Below are 20,442 nucleotides of genomic sequence, written 5' to 3' on the forward strand. Positions count from 1 at the left end.
GTAAGTAAATATGAGATGAGTGTTAATTATTTGTCTGTATTGTAATATGGTAAGTGCTCTAGACCACCCAATAAATTTCATAGCTTTTAGAAGCAACAAATTAAGATATAAAGAGATATTATCTATTAATTCTTACTCAAAGTCTCACTCCTTTAGGTGATTCTTTTTATAAATAAAGAATTAAGTCCCTACCATATAAATCTTATATTGATTAAGAACCTCTTGAACAGTAAGAGTAGCATTAATAGTTAAAATGCAATCAGAGGTTGTTTGGTTCAGCTTTTTCTAAAAGTAACTTTTACTACTTCTTTATTTTAAAAGTATTTTTTACAAAAGTTAAAGTTATTTATATTTTTATAAAAATATTTAGTTTTTGAAAAAAATATTTGGCTTTTGACTTCTGCTTTTCCGAGAAGTTAAAAAATTTAGCTTATGAGAAAAGTAGGTTTTTGACTTTTTTTGTGACTTCTTCTTTTTTTTAAAAGCAGACATCCAAACGAACTAAAAACGAAAAGTGCTTTTTTTTTTTTAAAAAAAAGCTCATCCAAACATGCCCTTAGTCTTATACTGAAATGGTATAAGGACCCAAAAGTCAAAGTTATAATCAAATATTTGTGTGCCATCATGAAATATTGCATCTATGGGCAATGAAGTTCGTAGATGGGGACTATTAACTACATTTTACTGTTTCACTTTTCTTATTATAACTTCCTCTGCCTTAAGATCCATACATCTTTTAAGGTATTTCATCACAACATCAATGCATAAAAATTTAATTTCACTTTTCTTATTATGCAATGACAGGTGCAATTTTCCTTTTAAAAAAATGTACTTAACCACTGTAAAAATCCTGCACATTTTTTGGTAATTGACCGTACCAATAAATAAGAATTAATGATAGCTATAGGAGATGGGTACATAGGGGTAAGACTGTTATTATATAATATTAGAATGTGGTAACATACATCAGTCATGACCCATCTTAGCTTTCATGGAGCAATTCAATTTATGTGATTTATAGTCTACTGAGAAATTTCCATGTTGATAGTGTTGTATGTATGATGGTTATAACTTCGTAAACTCGTTTTGTGAGCCCTTGTTTTGGTGTTTCTATAAGTACACAGAGATATAATTTTAGACTTTAGTATTGGTGTGGAATTTATAAAAAAAATTATCACAAACATAATGTAGAAATAGACTTATGGGAAGAATTGGAAGGAAAATTAAGACTCAAATGTTGTGTGTATATGCAGTATTGTCTTATGTGTCATATGGCTGCCCATCAATGTTAATCTATTCATATGATCAATGTTATGGTTTGACATCTTAAATTAAAATGCTTGGTATATTTGTGACAGTAGTATTTTAAAGTTTTGACATTACTCAAGAGTCCAATGTCATATCATAATGGTATGTCTATTTTTTGTCAATGAGGTCTCAGGTGTTTCTATTTTTACTCTATTGAATGTACGTTGTGGTCTATTTACGTATATAGCATCTTAAATTTTTTTCTAATACCAACCAGATTTTCATTTTGCAGAGCCACCCTAATGCCAAGGGCCTTTTCAACAAGCCTTTCCCATACTATCACGTTTTGGGGACAATCTTTGGCAAGGATGTGGCTACTGGTGGTAATGCAGAAGGCCCACAGGAATCAGTTCAAGGATTGGGCAGGGATAGCAATATGACAGATATCTTCATGCAATGCAACCATGATGCCAGAAAGTTGCTGGTGGCTGAGTTCTTGTCTAGGTCTTTGTGATACTATCTTCAGGTGGCTTTTTGGAAAAAAAGGGATATGTTGGTAGACTCTGTATATTGTCTTTTTGGTGTAGTTTGGTTTCAAAAAATAGTCTTGTAAATACCATGCTGTGAATAGTACACACATGGCTGTTGGTCAGTCAAATAGAATCTAACATTCACAATTGATTTTTTGTATGTACCTCAGTATCTGTATTTTGAATGGCATAATTTGTAAATTCTCTCATTTTTTTTGCTTCTTTAATTTTGTTGTACAAAGGATCTAAACTATATTATTGTTGCAGATGCAAGTTTTACTTGATCCTTCTATTGTAGCCAATCTGCAGAATGGGTACAACCATGGAGTTCAACTATCCAATTCCATTAGTGACATAAAATTTCATGTCGACAATATTTTGTAGGAGTTCAGTTAGTGTGAGTAATTTAATTCTATGGCAATACTTCTAACAGGTAGCAATAACATCTCAGATTGATTTGGTTAAGTTAGTGTCTGGTTCCATCTCAGATTTGCAAATTATTTTTTTTCAGTTAATGTCTCAGATTGGAAGTGTATATCTGTCTCTACAGAAAAGGAGGAAATAGAATTAAATTTAGTTATTGAATCTATAAAGAGTTCTATTAGCAGCAGCTCAGCAAGCCAACCGGAGGAGGCCACCCCACGTGACACTAAACGTGAAGCCAAAGCACAGAAAATCAATTGTGTGAGTCGGTCCAGCTGCAAAGTTGCTAGATAAGAGGAGTCAATTACATCAGTCAATGTAGAGAAAGTGGATGGATGAGATAGAAGCTTACTTCCTTTTGTACCTTTTGTTTTTTAAACATTGTGATCACAGCTTGTTATATTTAGGCCTTGTACCTTATTTTTTGTCGTGAACAATTATCGTTATTTGTTCCATTTTAGATTTTACTATTGTAGGACTTTAAGTTTCTGATTATCTGGTATTTTTACTGAGATGTCAGAAGAAACACATTGAAGTCAAGATAGATAATTGGTATTTTTAATCTTTACATAATGGACTGAATTTTCAATCTTTAGCCACATATTAAGATCTCAACTGCTGACCAAGGAAAAGTTGACAATTAAATTACACAGATATAAACTAATGAACAATCACATGTTTCAAGGATAATATTGATGATTAATTACAAGCTCGGTGTCCAAAAATACAGACGCAACATATATTGTTTCCAACTTCCCACTCCCAGAACAAACTAAATAGCATACATGAGGTTATCCATGATAGTATGATGCAAAAGTTAATCTAGATGGCTGCGTAGTCATCTTCGGTTGCGGGAGCATCTGATACAACAATGTTAAAACAAAGGCACCAAATAAGACAGTGATCACAGCAGTGAAGTTGACAAGTAAAGCCTCATTTTTTTATTTTCCCAAAAATTTTAAAAACAACGATATTTTCGTAATTGTCACTTATTCTCCATCTATATTTTACCTCAAACCAAACATAGACTTTATAAATCTTACCTAATTTGCCTGGTAAATTTTTTTCCAACCAAACAACTTTTTTTACATTTTCCTACCAAACTCAATTTCCAACCATTTTCCTATCAATTACATTTCCCTAGTATTCAAAAAATTTCTCCTCAACCAAACGTCCCCTAAGTTGCATTGAGTTATGAGACAAATATATTGTTAATAGTCTCAAAAGGGAGATTATAGTTATTACTTTTTTTTCTTACTATCTCTTACTACTAAATTTTGACCATTGATTTTCATTAATCTAACGGTTGTAATTTATTAGATCATACTTATTAATTTTCAATAAATTATAACTGTTTGATTGGCAGAAATCAACGGTTAAGATTTGATTGTAAGAAGTAGTAAGAAAAAGATGTAGTAAGTATAACATCTCCCCTCAAAATATACTCGTGTGAGGTTGTCTTGTTATTTTTTTTATTTTTTTTCACCGATTTATTAATTGATTAATTTGATCGAGTGAAATGGAATCATGCGGTTTAAATTATCCCTACTAAAATTTTAAAATAATTAATATATCTATGACTCGAATTCCAGAAAACCAAATAAACTGAAATAATTTCATATCAGTTGATTCCCATATTTGGACTCAGTTAACCATGCCTAAAAAGCTAGGCTTATGATTGAGAGAGTTGACAACGTTTCAAGAGAACACAATAGTTTTCTGAAGCCCCATTGGTAGACCAGTAAACAAAGCCTTCATTTTCTCAGGCCAGCCCATTATAAAAGGTTTAAGGCTACGCGATAAAGATTGATCACCTTATTGAGAGTTTCTTCGAGGTATATTAAAGTTTGTTAATTTGAGGATAAAAAAATTCACTTAAAAAGAAAAAAAAACTTATCTACTTCTTCTTATTTTCATGTGATTGGTATAAACATGATAATTGTCTGTGAGGATGGTTCTTATCTATAGCGCCCATGTCTATGTTTTAGATAAGTTTATTTTATATTTAAAGTGAATAAATAAAAATATATTCAAATTTTATTTAATTTAAATTATATCATCTGTTTTTTTTTTGGAGTTACTCAACCCTAATTATCTCTTTGAGACGAGTTGGCTCCCTCCGGTATCCCCACGAGCTTCGACTCATTGAGCCGGCTATGGGACTAATCCGGAGTGCGGGGGAGCAGTGATGGCTAAAGGTTCAGTCCCCTCCCCAAGAATGCATTCAGGTATATCATCTTCTTCATAATCGGTTGAAATTTAAAAATATCTATGCTATTAAGTATTCACTTTAAAAATAATTTCACTAAATAAACTTTTTCCTTATTTTTTGTGCTTTTCTTTTCATTGATTTATTTTTTCTCAATTTACTATCTTTCAAGAGATATCTATATCATTTCTTGGGCTGTGCATGAATCAAATTGAACCGGATTTTTTGAAAAATCGAATCGAATTGGTTTAAATGGTTTGTTCGAAAATGGTCCAGTTCGGTTCGAAATTGATTTGGTTCGGTTCAGGTCGTCCCCATTCTGAAAAAATAAATAAATTTTTTAAAAAAATTAGGTAATAAAAATAGATTCGGTTCGCAAACGATTCAGTTCGGTTCATGAACTAATTTTTTTAAAAACCAATTATTTTAAGTGCAGTTCGATTTGGTTCACGATTCGATTCAGTTTTTTTAATTATTTTGTAGATCCTACCCATTTCTCCCTATGGTGGTGTGTGGGGAGCTTTGTTAAATGCCTGTAAAACTTACAATCAAGTTGAGATGGGAATAAGAATTGCCATATATGCTATTGACTCTGAACCAGAAAATTATGGGTACTATATAATGATGGCGACAGAGGCAGAACTAGGGGGGCTAGGGTAGGCTCTCGCTCTCCCTAAAATTTGATGGGAAAAAATTATATATATAAATGATATTTTAATATTATTACAAAATGTGTGTGAGTGGGTAAATTAGTGACATGCGTGAGCGTGAAGAGTCAACGGCTCAAATCAAACTTTTAAAAATTGTTCAGCCTGCAATTGCAAGAGAAGACAATTGAAGAGGAAGCACAAGCATTTTCATTGAAGGGGGCGTGGGCCTCAATCTTGAAACACTCTTCAAATTTTTTTCGAGAATGTTGAATTAATTTTAATGATATTGTATGTTAATTTTTTCACTACATGGAAAAAAAAAAATTCCATCCCTTCAATAGTAATCTTCTCCAACTATTTTACATAGAAAAGCAAATGATGGGAAAAAAATTTCCCAGCCATATTTTTACTTCACTTCCTACTAAGCATAGGAAAATAATTTTCCAACCCCATTTTTCTAAGAAATTTTTTTTCCACCTCCTACCAAACATGTGATTGTGAGATTAAAAATTGTAGTATGTTCTTCTAAATTATTCTTAATCTCTTTAAATTTCTAACAATTTTAGTTATAAAAAGAATGAAAGGACGTATATAACTTTGTGGGTATCTAATTTATTGATAATGGATAACATGATTTATTTGTGGGTCCGCCTCTTCTGCAGCAATAACATATGAAATTTTTTGTATCAAACATATTTACACGTGTGGATTCTAACATTTAAAAAGAAAGAAAAAAGTCAGGATCCGTATGCGTATTCGAAATAAAATAGAAGACCAATTTCATGATGATTCTTTGATTACATACATTAAAAAAGAAATTGTTTTCATTTTTAGCACAGATTCAATTATATATGAGTTTAACAATAAGAAAATACGTAAAATAAAAGTCAAATGAAGTGATCTTAATCTTTGTAATAGATTTCTTTTATTTTTTTATATTAGGTCTGTATTATATTTCAAATTTTTTTATTTATAATATAATATTTTCTATTTTCGCCCCCCGTCATTAAAATTCCTACGTTCACCACTGGATGGCGAATATGTATATAGCTCTATTGGGAGGTGGTAAGAAACAAAAAATGTGAGAAGGTCAATATTGAAAGAGAGGTGTTCACTGGGAAAGAAAGCTGGTTGGAGTGTGCTCTGAGCTAAAACTTCCCCTATGTCTAGGGATGTGCAAAAAAACTGGTTCACTTGTCATGTCCTTGATCTGATCTTGACCTGACCTGACCCATAAATACCTATTTTTTGGAACTGGTTTAAATACTGACCCACTTTTATTTGGGTCAGTTTTAGACCTGACATGTTTTAATAATGATCAATTGACCCATACCCATTATGTGAAACAAAAGAAAAAGAAAATCACAATCACATTAAAAGAAAAGTTTTAACGTAAAATAATTACGTCAAAATTTTTTACGGAAAGAATTTCCATCAAAAATTTTCGCAAAATTTTTTGACGAAAATTATTTTTATCAAAATTTGTGACTAAAAATAATTCTGTAAAAATTTTGACTGAAAATTTTTTTTTTCAATTTTTTTGACGAAATCTAAATTTCGTCAAAATATTTCAAAAAAAAACATATTCCTCAAAAATTTTGACGAAACACATTTTCATCGAAAATTTTTGACGGAAAAAAATTTCATCAAAATTCTTTACAGAATTCAAATTTCGGCGAAAGTTTTCGACGGAAACATTTTTGTTAAACTTTTTGACAAAAAAAAAAAAAAAATTCGTCAAAATTTTTTGCGAAACACATTTCCATCGAAATTTTTCGACTAAATATTTTCATCAATTTTCAACGGAACACATTTCTGTCAAAAATTTTCAACAAAAAATATTTCGATAAAAAATTTCGACGGAAAAATATTATGTCAAAATTCTTTAGAGAATTTAAATTTCGTCAAAAGTTTCGAATGAAACATTTTCCTTAAAACAATTTTCGTCAGAACACATTCCTATCGAAATTTTGAATGAAAAACATTCCGTCAAAATTTTTGACGGAATTCTTTTTTCGTTTAAAATATTTGATGGAGGAAATCATTTTCGACAAAACTTTTGACGGAAACTAAATTTCGATAGAAAACTTATTTTTGTAAAAAATTTTAGAAGAGAAAAAATTTCATCGCTTTTCGACAAAAAGTATTCCGACGAAAAAATAATTTTGTGAAGAATTTTCGTCATTTGCTACGTAGAAATTTCAACGAAATTTTGTGAAGAAACCAAGTCAAAAACGGGTCAAGTCGGATTTAACCCACTTTAGAAACCAAGTCAGACCTACTTCAGAAACTAAGTTAGGTCAGATCCGATCCGATTCTGAACTAGTTCAAAAAAATCCAAACCAAGTCAGACCTGACTTGGATCAAATTAAAGCGGGTCGGATCAAAATACCTGACCTATAAAAATTAAGTTGGGTTGAGTCGGTACAAAAACCTGACCCGACCTTACCCATGCAGAGCTCTACCTATGTCAATAGGTTTAAAGTTTTCAAGTTCACTTCTTTCATATGCCATTAATGAGCTTGTTATCTAGCATTTGGGATAAGGAAGCTGACATGCTATTATCATGAAAATCTGTTTGCATCATAGATTCCCTGAGCATTCAATGCCAGTATTTGGATGATTAAGTGGAGCACATATAACTAAGCTAGCACATAATATCTTATTTTGGATTATCATCTTTGGTCATGGCTAGTTGATCCCCCTGGGGCTGAACTTCATACATTCTTATATTGCCTTAAATATGTGAACTTGAATGCTCCTGTCGCTATTCATTTATTGCTTTTTCGCTTTGAATTCAGATACCAAGAAACAAAATTTCATTAAACAGATTACAGGTTGCAGTGGAGGGGAATGATACAAGGGTAACCTTATATTTATAAAGTTTTTGTTGATAAATTCTTATAAACTATATTAAGTATGATCGGTCATACTTTAATTAAGAGTGTATGACCGGTCATACTTAATATAATTTATAAAAATAATTTGCAAACGGATCCTTCTCCATAATATAAATGTGTAGATATTTTTGTATGACACTGATGAGAAATAATACTGATATCTTGTACTTTTATATAGAGTCGTCAAAATGGCCAGCTCGGCCCGTTAAGCCCTCGCTCGCGTGGGCGAGAGTTAAAAAGCCGGCATATTAAATAGCTTGTATGGACTAAGAAATCATATAACCCTACATGTTAGGGCCAACCCGTTGACCAAAATTCTTGTTTTTCATATGAAGCAATTATAGTTGCTATAAAGTAAAAAAATAAACATCAGTACATGTGGTGCTTCTAGTTAGGAAGGTGCAAAATAACCAAAAAATTGAACCAAACCGAATTATACTTAAAATAACCGATTTTTACAAATCAGTTCATGAACCGAACCGGTTTTTAAAGAACCAGTTCATGAACCAAATTAGTTTTTAAAACCAGTTCAATAATCGAACCATTTTTGCACCAAACCGAACCAATTTTTATTATTTTATTTCTTTGATTTTTTAATTTTTTTCTTTTCAGAATAAAGTTGACCCGAATCAATTCTGAACCGAATCGAACCATTTTCGATCCGAACCAAATCAGTTTTAAACTGAATCAAATCGAACCAATTTTGAATCAAACTGTTTTCGAACTGGACTGTTTAACTTAATTATGTTCAATTTTTCAAAAAAATTTATTCAATTTGTCTCATACACATCGCTACTTATAGTATATATTGACATAATGAATGTAAGCAAAGCTAAAGTACTTAACCAGAATTACTTAATATCTCATATAATCTAGTACAGTTGATTGGAATTCGAAAGTCAATGCTTGAAACAAAAAGCAATATTTAATCAGCGTTAAAGCTCCATAAAACCACAAAAAAGAAAAAACGAACAGTATGGCAAAAGCTAAAGCAGAAAAACAGGATTATACAAATTATATATCCTGTTACTGGCAAAGGTAATTATGTCATTTATCAAACATAATTGAACTAAACAAACCCCTCAATATGTTGAAGTTGAGAACATAACTCATCACTCTTATTCCCTGACTAGAATAGTGATTTTCGCAAATAACTCAACTGGACTTTTATTACATGGATTAATTTTCACATGAAGCTATTATTTACAACATGGACTATATCCTTCCAAAATCAATTCTAACAAGGTAATTCTCCCACAGCAAAAATCTCATAGTAATTAATTCCAAGCATACACTGTACTAGTAAAAAGTCTAGATCCTTGTAGCATATTCCAAATTCTTGTAGAACAATTTTCAGAACTGAGGATTATACTTCTTTTTTAGGAAGAATTTTAATTAGAAGCTACGAAGATCTCTTTCTTTGGACTCTGTGAAATTGGTGGTTGGAGGGTTATCCTCTTCTTTTCTATTTAGACCAACATCATTGCCATAGAATTCTGCAACAATATACTTGGAGAAAATACTAAAGTCATCAAGAATTAAAGCATGACAAGACTCTTAGAAAAATTCATAACACAATACAGACGAATGCTTACCTTGTGATGAAGGACTGGTTTCCCACGAGGCCTATCGGTATAGTCCTGTCTATCTAAGCCAAAATGTAAAGTATGACACAGTCTAGTGGCAATGGTTTGGTGCAGCTGCTGGTAGCAATATTGCTAATTGCCTTGTAGGGTGAAGCTCAAGACATAATTTTAGCTGAGTTGAGTCTACTTTGCATAATTTAACAGCTTGAGCCCCACCCAACAAGACAATGAGAAATGTTGCTACAGCCAATGCACCAAAGCATTGCCACTAAACTGTGTCATACTCTCCTTATTCCTTAACAAGGTGCTAAGATAGCTAGGTCTACTCTTCTTTGCTCTTTTGCCTTGAAGTCTATTTATAGTGATGTTTAGAATGTTGTTGGAATAATTATTTTCATTTGTTTAGCATCAATAGTTTCACTTTGGTGTGTCATGTAATTAAATCCAGTTTGTCTGTAGAAGATCACGAGTTAGGTTAACATTAAATGATGATAGTGGTCATATACCAAAGCAAACTTGAACTGGCCCTCTACTTGCTAATTAACAAAAGTGGGTCATGGTGCCAGAAGCGTACCTTGCATTTCATCGTCATGACTCTATTCGGATAAAGAACTTACCTGTTTTACGTGTGTTTCTTTACGCGTTTTTTTTGTCTTACCTTAAATTTTCATTTGCCAAAGTAAGAAGGGAAGAATTAATTAAATGAAACTCGGCTGAAATGGTTTCAATTATGTCAAAGATAGCCCCAGAAGGAGTAGATCATAAATAAAATAAAAGTTGGTTATAAAACATTAGTGCCATATGATCATCGAATATTGCACTTATGGTCAATATATAAGATCACTCAAGTTGATACTCTTATACATTTGTGGACTATTGTGGAGAGTGCCACAATGTGTTGCAAGCTTGCTTTCCAGCTCACCACATTTCCTCCCACACAAAAAACAAAACCAGTTAGAGATCTTCTTTTATCAAGATCAGCAGCATAGTCAGAATCACAATAACCAGTAATATCACAATTAACTGAGTTTTGAGCAGTATAATGAATGCAGCAATCAACAGAGCCACTAAGATATCTAAGCAACCATTTCACAGCATTCTAATGTTCCTTAGATGGTTTACTCATGTATCTACTTACTACACTAACACCATAAGCAATATCAAGCCTAGAACCTATCATGGCATACATTAGGCGTCCAACAACATTAGAATATGGAATATTGCACATAAAAGAAGCCTCATCCGAGGCTAACTCACCATCTACAGCCTTTAACCTGAAGTGACCAGCAAGGGGAACACTTACAGGTTTGGCCAGGTACATGTCAAAGGTCTTTAAGACCTTTTTCACATACTCAGATTGAGAGAGAGTCAATATCCTCTCATCTCTTTTCCTTGTAATGTCCATGCCAAGTATCCTCTTGGCTGGACCAAGGAACTTCATCTCAAATTCCTTTTTCAACAATGATTTCAGATTATTAATTTCATTTATGTCCTTAGATGCAATTAACATGTCATCAACATAAATCAACAAGTAGATAAAACAGTCATCATGCAGTTGTTTAAAGTACACACAATGATCAAAACTACTCCTATTAAAGCCTTTGGACAAAACAAAATCATCAAACCTCTTATACCACTGCCTAGGGGCTTGTTTTAACCCATAAAGGGACCTTTTCAAAAGGCACACTTTGTTCTCAGCCCCCTTTTTTATAAATCCTTCGGGTTGCTCCATGAATATGAGCTCTTCAAGGCTGCCATGCAAGAAGGCAGTTTTGACATCCAATTGTTCCAATTCTAAATCATGAATTGCAACAACTGAAAGAATGAGCCTGATTGAAACATGTTTCACAACAGGGGAGAATATTTCATTGTAATCAACCCCCTCAACTTGTGAAAAACCCTTAGCAACAACCCTTGCCTTAAACCTGGCAGCTTCAACACCTGGGATTTCTGGCTTCCTTTTAAAAATCCATTTGCATCCAATCACCTTCTTGTTCTTTGGATGCTCCACCAAAACCCAAGTCTTATTTTTCTCAAGAGACTCCATCTATTCCTTCATGGCTTTTAGCCAATGAATTTTAGAATCCAGCCTCATAGCCTCTTGGTATGAGCTGGGTTCATTAAACTCCAGCACATCTCCAACTTGGAGTGCAAATGCTATGACATCTGCATGTGCAAAACGACTTGGAGGTCTTATGTTCCTCCTAGTCCTATCTCTAGATAGCAAATAATCCTCTAGAGTATCTCTATCCACTTCCACATCATGCTCCTCAATGGGAATGTCATTCCCATCATCTTGAACTTCAGCAACAGTGTGCTGTTGTTCATTTTCAGCCACATCAGGTTGCTGCCCAGTGTTGTTGGGCAGCTCCACCTCCAGCTCAACAGTCCTAGGAGGATGCTCTTTGTCACTAAGTTTGGATATGTCTTTATAGAATGTGTTTTCTTCGAAAATCACATCTCTACTTATGACACACTTCCTTTCAGCTATGAGCCATAGCTTATATCCCTTAACACCTGAAGGATAACCAACAAAGACAGATTTAACAGCTCTAGGACTCAACTTATCTTGTTTTACATGCATGTATGCAAGACAACCAAATGGTTTTAAGTGTCCTAGACTTGGTGGCTTACTAGACCAAAGCTCCATAGGGGTTTTAAGACCTATAACTGTGGATGGGCTCCTATTTATAAGGTAACAGGCTGTGGAAACAGCCTCAGCCCAAAAAGATTTAGGGAGACCAGATTCAGCCAGCATACATCTGACCTTATTTAGGATGGTTCTATTCATCCTTTCAGCCACCCCATTTTGTTGGGGTGTTTCAGCACAAGTTCTGTGCCTCTTAATACCATGCTCATTGCAAAAATCAAAAAATTGATTATTGCAAAACTCAAGCCCATTATCAGTCCTTAGGACCTTGACTTTCTTATCAGTTTCATTCTCTACAAGGGTCTTCCAATTCTTGAAGCTATCAAAGGCTTGATCCTTTTGCTTCAAGAACATGGTCCATACTCTTCTAGAATATGAATCCACAATCGAAAGGAAGTAATGGCAACCAGAGAGAGAAGGGGGAACATTAGGTGATCCCCACAAATCAGAGTGTATGTAATCAAGGACTGATTTAGAAAAATTTGAAGAACTAGGAAAGGGTAACTTGTGTGTTTTCCCTAAAATACAATTTTCACAAAAATCAACACAAGTTACTTTCTTAGGACTTAAAATACCTTGTTTACATAACTCAGACAGACCCTGATTGCTGATATGACCCATTCTCTTATGCTAGAGAACAGATTCATCATCCTTGGCTGCTGTTATACAGCTTTCGGATGAAACAGCATGGCCCTGTAATATGTACAGGCCATTAATTAACCTTCCTTCCATTAAAATCTCACTACCCTTAAGAACAGTGAGTGAACCTTGCTCACTCTTGAATAACAGCCCACTTGAGTCAAGCATACCTAGAGAAATTAAATTTCTCCTCAAGTCAGGGACATACCTCACTTCTTTGAGGATTTTATGGCTGCCATCAGTCATTAGAAACTTGACAGCCCCAATCCCTTCTATTTGACAGACCTGGTCATTCCCCATAAGGTCCTTTCCACCCTTTTGGAACCTTAAACCAGCAAGCCACTCCTTCCTAGGAGTCATGTGAAAAGTGCAACCTGAATCCATAACCCATTCAGCCTCAAAGCCCTTATTAGACACAATAAGGACTTCAGCACCCTCACACCCACTAAGTAAATTTGCATACTCAGTTTTAGTTGCTGCCTTTGCAGCTCCCTTATCATTTTCAGGGCAATTCTTCTTGATATGCCCCTCTTTATGACACAACCAGCAGGTAAGTTTACCTTTTGGCTGCTCCTTATTTTTATTACCTTGTGTGTTCTGGTTAGGTTGGGATACATTATTGTTTCCCTTCCATTTATTTTTAAATTTCCCTTTCTTGTTCCCTTTACCCTTCACAACCAGCCCCTCAGCATGGGACTTTTTATGGGAGAGTATTTCAACCTCCTTTGCTTTCAAAGCTTCAGTTATCTCATCTAAGTCCATTCCCCCTTTGCTGTATTTTATAGCATCTTTTACACCCCTATAAGAATCTGGAACAGAATTCAAGAGGATCAAAATTTGATCCTCATTTGAGGCAGTTGCCCCAGCATTATCCAGATCTAAGGTGAGTTTGTTAAACTCATCAAGATTTTCCTCCAGGCACTTAGAAGGATCCATCTTGAAGGAAAAGAATTTCTCCTTCAAAAACATCTTGTTTGGGGCAGATTTAGTTTGATAGAGAGCCTTAAGCTTTTCCCAAAGCTCTCTAGGATTAGTTATCTTACAAACACGCCTAAGGACACTATCAGACAAATTTACAACAATTAGACTATGAGTTAAAGCCATTAAGTCTTTGTGAGAGCCACATACTCTGCTTCAGTTGTTACTGTGTATTCACTAAACATGCTGTCATTTGCTATTTAGTGTTTGTGGGCCAAAAGTACTTTATCTCATCCAAAGGCCCACATGCTGATCTTTTTATGCCTTATGCTCATTTGCCTCACAAAAATGATACGCAGCGTTTTGTTTTTTAGGCTATTAAGTTGCATTTTATTTTCTCTATTGATTTTGATTCAGAACTTTCAAGAAACCTCACATGCTTTTCATCTAGCTTTTCTTCTCTCTGTTCGTAAGTCCTCTGAATGGGGAAAAAGTTAGGGTTTCTCATCGAGAGGTTGTGAGGCTGTTTGAGAGTGATGCATTGAGAATCTCTACTCAATGCTTTGGAGGAAGTTGATCAGAATAACAAGGCGAGCATTTTAATCGGTGTACTTTGTGAGAATTCGTTCAAGAGGGGTTTGGGGTTTCTTGCATCCTGATGTTTTCTTCGGTGATAAGAGAAGGTCTTTCTCGGTGAAGAAGGTTGTTGTACTTGCGGTGTCAGGAGCTGACTCGGTGATATCTCTTCTTGTAGTTATTCTCTGTTTAGTATAATAGCAATCGGTTCTTTATGTTCCTTATTCTTTTGGTTATTTGCTGTGATATTTGTATTTCTTCCTTTGCTATTCTGTTCTTTGAGATTCTTGCATTGTGGTCTGTTGGCTACTGTAAACTCTGTACCTATTACTGTTATCTGAATAAATTGCATGCTAGAGGGCGTTTGACCCTCTCTGGCCAACTTGGATGTAGGAAATTCTGATACAAAGAATTTCTGAACCAAGTATAAATTTCTTGTGTGCTGCTCTTTATGTTTTCCGTTTCTGTGAGTCAGTTTTCTGGGGTGATTCTTGGTAGCTCTATACCAAGAATTGTAACAACTATGATGAATAATATTGCACTCATGGACATTAAGTTGCAAATTGAGTGGTAAGTAAATATGAAATGAGTGTTGATTGTTTGTATGTATTGTAATATGGTAAGTGTTATGGACCACCTAATAAGTTTGAGAGCTTTTAGAAGCAACACATTAAGATACAAAGAGATATTATCTCATGAGTAAATACTTTTTTGGATCTCTAACAAAAAACACAGTTTTCACTTTAATCCCTTATAAAAAAAATAGTCTTGAAGTCTCTAAAAAATTTAAAGTGGACCCATTTAGTTAAAATTGCGGTCCCTCACAAATTCAAAAAAAGACCCACATTAGTCCCTCCAAAAGATTAAAATGGGTCTACTCTAAATTTCATAGGGATCAGACAACTAATTTTTTTTATAAAAGACTAAAGTGATGACCATATTTTTCATTAGAGATCAAAAAATATTTACTCATATCTTATTCTTATTCATACTCAAACTCTCACATCTTTAGATAATTCTTTTTATAATAAAGAATGAAGTCCCTAGCATATAAATCCTATATTGATTAAGAACCTCTTGAACATTAAGAGTAGCATTAATAGTTAAAATGTAATTAGTCTTATACTGAAATGGTACGTGAATCGCCGGTAAGAACCCAAAAACAAAAGTTAGAATCAAATATTTGTGTGCCATGATGAATATTGCGTTTATGGCCAATAAATTACATAAAAGGAGACCTCCGATAGACGGACACCGCTTTTTTTTTTGAAAAAATACATATCAGACACCGACATGTTCTGACACGCATTCGACACGTGGTCAATATTTTAGGACACCTAATCAATATTTCGACACGTTTTTTCGACACGAGAACGCGATCAATGCTCCGACACGCTTCTGACACGTTTTTTTTTTTGTTTAGAACTAAATTTTATTTTATTAAGTAAACATAAAAAAATAATTTATAAATCAATTTTTTTCTGTTATGAAATTTGACATGAAAAATTAACAAAGTACAAAAAATTATTTTTGTTTATATTTATGTTATAAAATCTGAATATTTGATTGATTATATGACTTATTATGGGATGTTATATGTATTAAATATAAATTATATTATATATATTAAAAGTATTATTTAATATCAAAACGTGTCTTAACATGTCAGAATACGATATTTTTTAGAATTAATGTATCGGCATGTCGTGTCGTGCATCGGCGGACCTATTTAGGTGCAAGTGTGTGCAAGTGCACACACAAATTTTTGGAAGAAAAAAAATAAAAAGAGTATATTTTGAGTCCTCAACAAAAATTAAAATTACAGGGTTCAATTTAATCTCTTAGGAAAAAAGTTGACTTTCAGTCTCTCTGAATTCCAAAATAGACCCGATTAGTTAAAATCGTGGTTCCTCTGAAGTTCAAAAAAGACCTACATTAGTCCCTCAAAAAGACTAACATAGATCTATTTTGAAATTCAGAGAGATCACGAGTCAACTTTTTTTCTAAGGAATTAAATTGGGTCCCGTGAATTTTGTTGAGGACGCACAAGGTACTTTTTTTTTGTAGTAAGTTCAAGTTTTCTTTTTATTTATTTTTTTATATTCTTTTATTTTTTAATACATTTAAAACTTTCTTTAAAAAAAAATATTTCGGGGACATTGCCACTGAATATTATCCCTAAATGTGCAGACATAAATAAAATTGCTTGGGTCCGCCACTGGTGTCGTGTCCCATCTTTCGTGTCGGCTATTAACTACATTTTACTGTTTCTCTATGCGGCGTGTAAGAGAAAGAGTTGCGCACAATCATTAACTTTTAGGGGTTTGCATTTATCATTTATCATTTAACATGACACAAAAAAGTTTCTTATACACAACATTTTGTGGGGCCCACACTTTTTGATGCAAAAAAAAAAATTATGGCACGCAAAACGAATCTCTATAACATTACACAATCACTTTTCCTACAACATAACTCTTATAAAACCCTAACTTTTATCACTTACAATGAATTCGTAGCCAGTAAAGTATGATAGATAAGATCAAAATCCTAAGTTGCATTGAGTTATGAGACAAATATATTATTATACTCGTGTGAGGCTGTCTTGTTATTTTATTTTATTTTAATTTTCCACCGATTTATTAATCAATTAGTTTGTTCGAGTCCAACAGAATCAGGAACAGTGACTAATGTACCACACATTGGTCACTTTTTTAACAGTATATCACGCGAACAGTGTTATTTTTCAAAATGTCATGTGTCTGAGTTCGCTACAGTGCCAAACGAACTTGATTTGCTGATGTGGCGTGTTTCTTGTGGCCATCTAGTTCGCTACTAGGTGTAGCGAACTAGGTGACAATTAATACCCCACTGCTCTAACAAAAACAGAACACGTAGCAGTTGTTGGGAACTTGGTTCCCTCAAGTCGGCTAAACAGCCTTTTGCAGAAGTCAGTCAATGAGATCCTGGATCTCAGATCTCGGCAATTACCTCGGCCTGAACTTCACCAGGTCGGGCAGCGCAGCAGAAAATCAAAAACGTAAACAGGAGAGAGAGAGAGAGAGAGAGAGAGAGAGAGAGAGAGAGAACACAAGCAGTTTTTAGCGTGGAAAAACCTTCTCCAATAAAGAAGTAAAAACCCACGAGACCTAGTCCAGATCAGAAATTCACTATGAAAATAATGGTTACAAAGAATCAAGATTCACCAAAGAAGTGGTTAACATAACCTCTCTAACAATGTTGATAGTCAAACTCCCCTAGAGATGTTTCACTCAAACTCTCTCTAGAGATCTCTCAAATACAAAGCATAAAGCTTTGCTCAAACAATTTTTTCTCAAATTTTTAATCTCTCTCTTAACCTAGCCTCCACCCACAACTAATGAATATATAGAGGAGGTGAGATCTAGGGTTTAGGATTTTTAGGAAACCCCTCAATGGGCTTGGGCTTAGCATTGAAGGAGGAAACCCAACGGCAGTATCATAGAAGTTCGCTAGGGGTAATAGCGAATTAAGTAAAAATAATTGTTAAAATATGTGTCTACACACACAAGTTCGCTACACTAAGTAGCGAACTGTGTGCCTATAATTTATTCCCCTCAGTACTCACTGTTTTCCTTATCTTGTACTCATATATGTCCCTTTATTATTTAGAAGCCACATAGTTCGCTACTTAATGTAGCGAACTTACGTGTGTCAAATTACTTTTACTTAATTCGCTATTATCTCTAACGAACTTCTATGACACTGCCACATGTTCTGCTTTTGTTAGAGCAGAGAGATATTAATTGTCACCTAGTTCGTTACACCCAGTAGCAAACTTGTCCACGTGGCAAATTGAAAAATAACACTGTTCGCGTGACATTTAGGTAAAAAAGTTAATGAACAGTGACATTTTGGTCACTCTTCCAACATAATCACGAATGCGATAAAATTATCCCAACTAAATTTTCAAGACAACCATATATCTATGACTGGAATTCTAAAACATCAATTACATTGAAATAATTGCATATAAGTTGATTTCCATGTTTGGTGTGCTGGGATCTCGATCCCTCAAGATGGTGCAAAAACAATTGGATCTCAGGTCAATATGTTGAGTTAAGCACTCGACAATCATAACGTGTAAAATGAAAAAAAAAAAAAAAAAGTGCAAATGAGACAGAAAAAAAAACATAGTCAAATCTTCTTCAATCAATATGATAGATAGCATTTATTGTAGGAGCTTGGAGTCCTTGAGCCGTGTATCAATAAATGTGGTGCATATCACTACTAACAGCATTAATGGAGGAACCTTCCTAACAAATAAGTATTTATTGAAGATTGTTGAAGTCTTGAGCCTTGCATCCATTAAATGATATGCATACCAGTATTAATAAAGAAACACTACCGTAAATGTAATACGGTAGTATAATTATTTACCATCTATTTTCATTCCCCTATGGTCCCCTGGTCGAAGCATGAACATTGTTCTAATGCAATTGTGCTCTTTGAAGAAGGAATTAGGATACTCAACTCAACAGTTTTTTTTTTTTTTTTTTTTTTAAAAAAAGTGCATCATCTTAACTTTTTAAAACGTGACACTTGTTGGGCTCCTATTTGGTCTCAGTTGACCATGCCTAAAAAGATAGGCTTAGGATTGAGAGTTGACAACGTGTTAAGAGATCACAGTAGTTTTGTCAAGCCCCATTGATAGACCGGTAAACAAAGCCTTAATTTTCACAGGCCCGGCCCATTATAAAAGGTTTAAGGCTACATGATAAAGATCCATCGCCTTTGTACCAAAATAAAATAAAATCCATCGCCTTATTTAGAGTTTCTTCGTCTTTGTAGACATTCATCTATAATTTGTTAGAAATTTTATATTCACGGTCCACTTCAATCAATTGTAATTTTTTTTGTTTTAATAAAAATAGGCTGACATAATTCATATAGAAGCGCAATATAAAGTTCATTTAATTAAGTGATCATTTTATTTGGACTTGAATATCTGTAAACTGATTAGTGTGGGTAAAAGTGTAAGCCTAACCCATAGACCCATGATGAGGAGAGGATTAGAGTTAATAAGTTTGGCTAGGTTTTCTCTGCATTCATAACATGTTGAAAAACTGTAGCTCCCCAACTCGTCTCATCGACGGTTGTAATCAGGAGTGGTGTGAATTGCAGAAAAAAATTCTGGTCTTTTCAACCTTGCAAGAGCATCACAGCAAACAAGAAACAAGAAAGTCTTCAAGAAATCCAGGATCATGTTTTTAAGTAAGCATAAATATTTTGGTATTATAATTTCATATAATCATATATATATATATATATATATATATATATATATATATATATAATTTCTTACATAATTTTGTTAATGAAGTTGATATTCCTTAATAAGAATAAGAATAATATATAAGACATAGAATGTGATGTGGTGGAGGCACATGGTGGACTCACTAAAGCAACCAGATTTCTGTCGGTTAGGCGGTGGCCGTTAGCTGGATGGCGTGAACACCACTAACTGAATCAAATCCCATTAAGCCATAACAGTACAATCATTCCACGTTCGTCCTATAAATTATTGGACAAAATTTTGTTTTCATCTTATTTGGTGATTTCAATATGTACCATTCACTTCTTAATCATAAAAATGTTATTATTATATAAAATACAATTAATAATCAAATAATAGAGGTTTCTCTATTTGTATTTTTTAAGAGATGAATTTTTAATTTATTAAAGTGAAAGAAGTATTTTCGGAAGGGGCATGATATACTTGCCATCAAAAAAATTTATAACATTTACAACCAACTTAATTATTATTGATTTCCGTTAATCTAACGGTTATAGTTTATTGGAAATAATAATTAATTAATAAATGCGACCCAATAATTTTCAATAAATTATAACCGTTAGATTGACATAAATCAACAGTGATTAGATTAGTTGTAGAAGTGGTAACTTTTTTGGTGCTAACTATATCCTTCATATAAACTAATAATTGACACAGAAATTCTTTTGAAAACAGAACATTTCATATATTAATAATGTATTATTTATGTGTTTATGTTTTATGATGAAAAACATGTTATTTTTTATATTAAAGCTTGTTAATTTAAGGATAAAAAAAT

The sequence above is a fragment of the Gastrolobium bilobum genome, unplaced genomic scaffold (assembly GCF_033153095.1).
Source record: "Gastrolobium bilobum isolate Gb01-03AN ecotype WA unplaced genomic scaffold, APGP_CSIRO_Gbil_v1 utg1481, whole genome shotgun sequence".
NCBI classification, from domain to species: Eukaryota; Viridiplantae; Streptophyta; class Magnoliopsida; order Fabales; family Fabaceae; genus Gastrolobium; species Gastrolobium bilobum.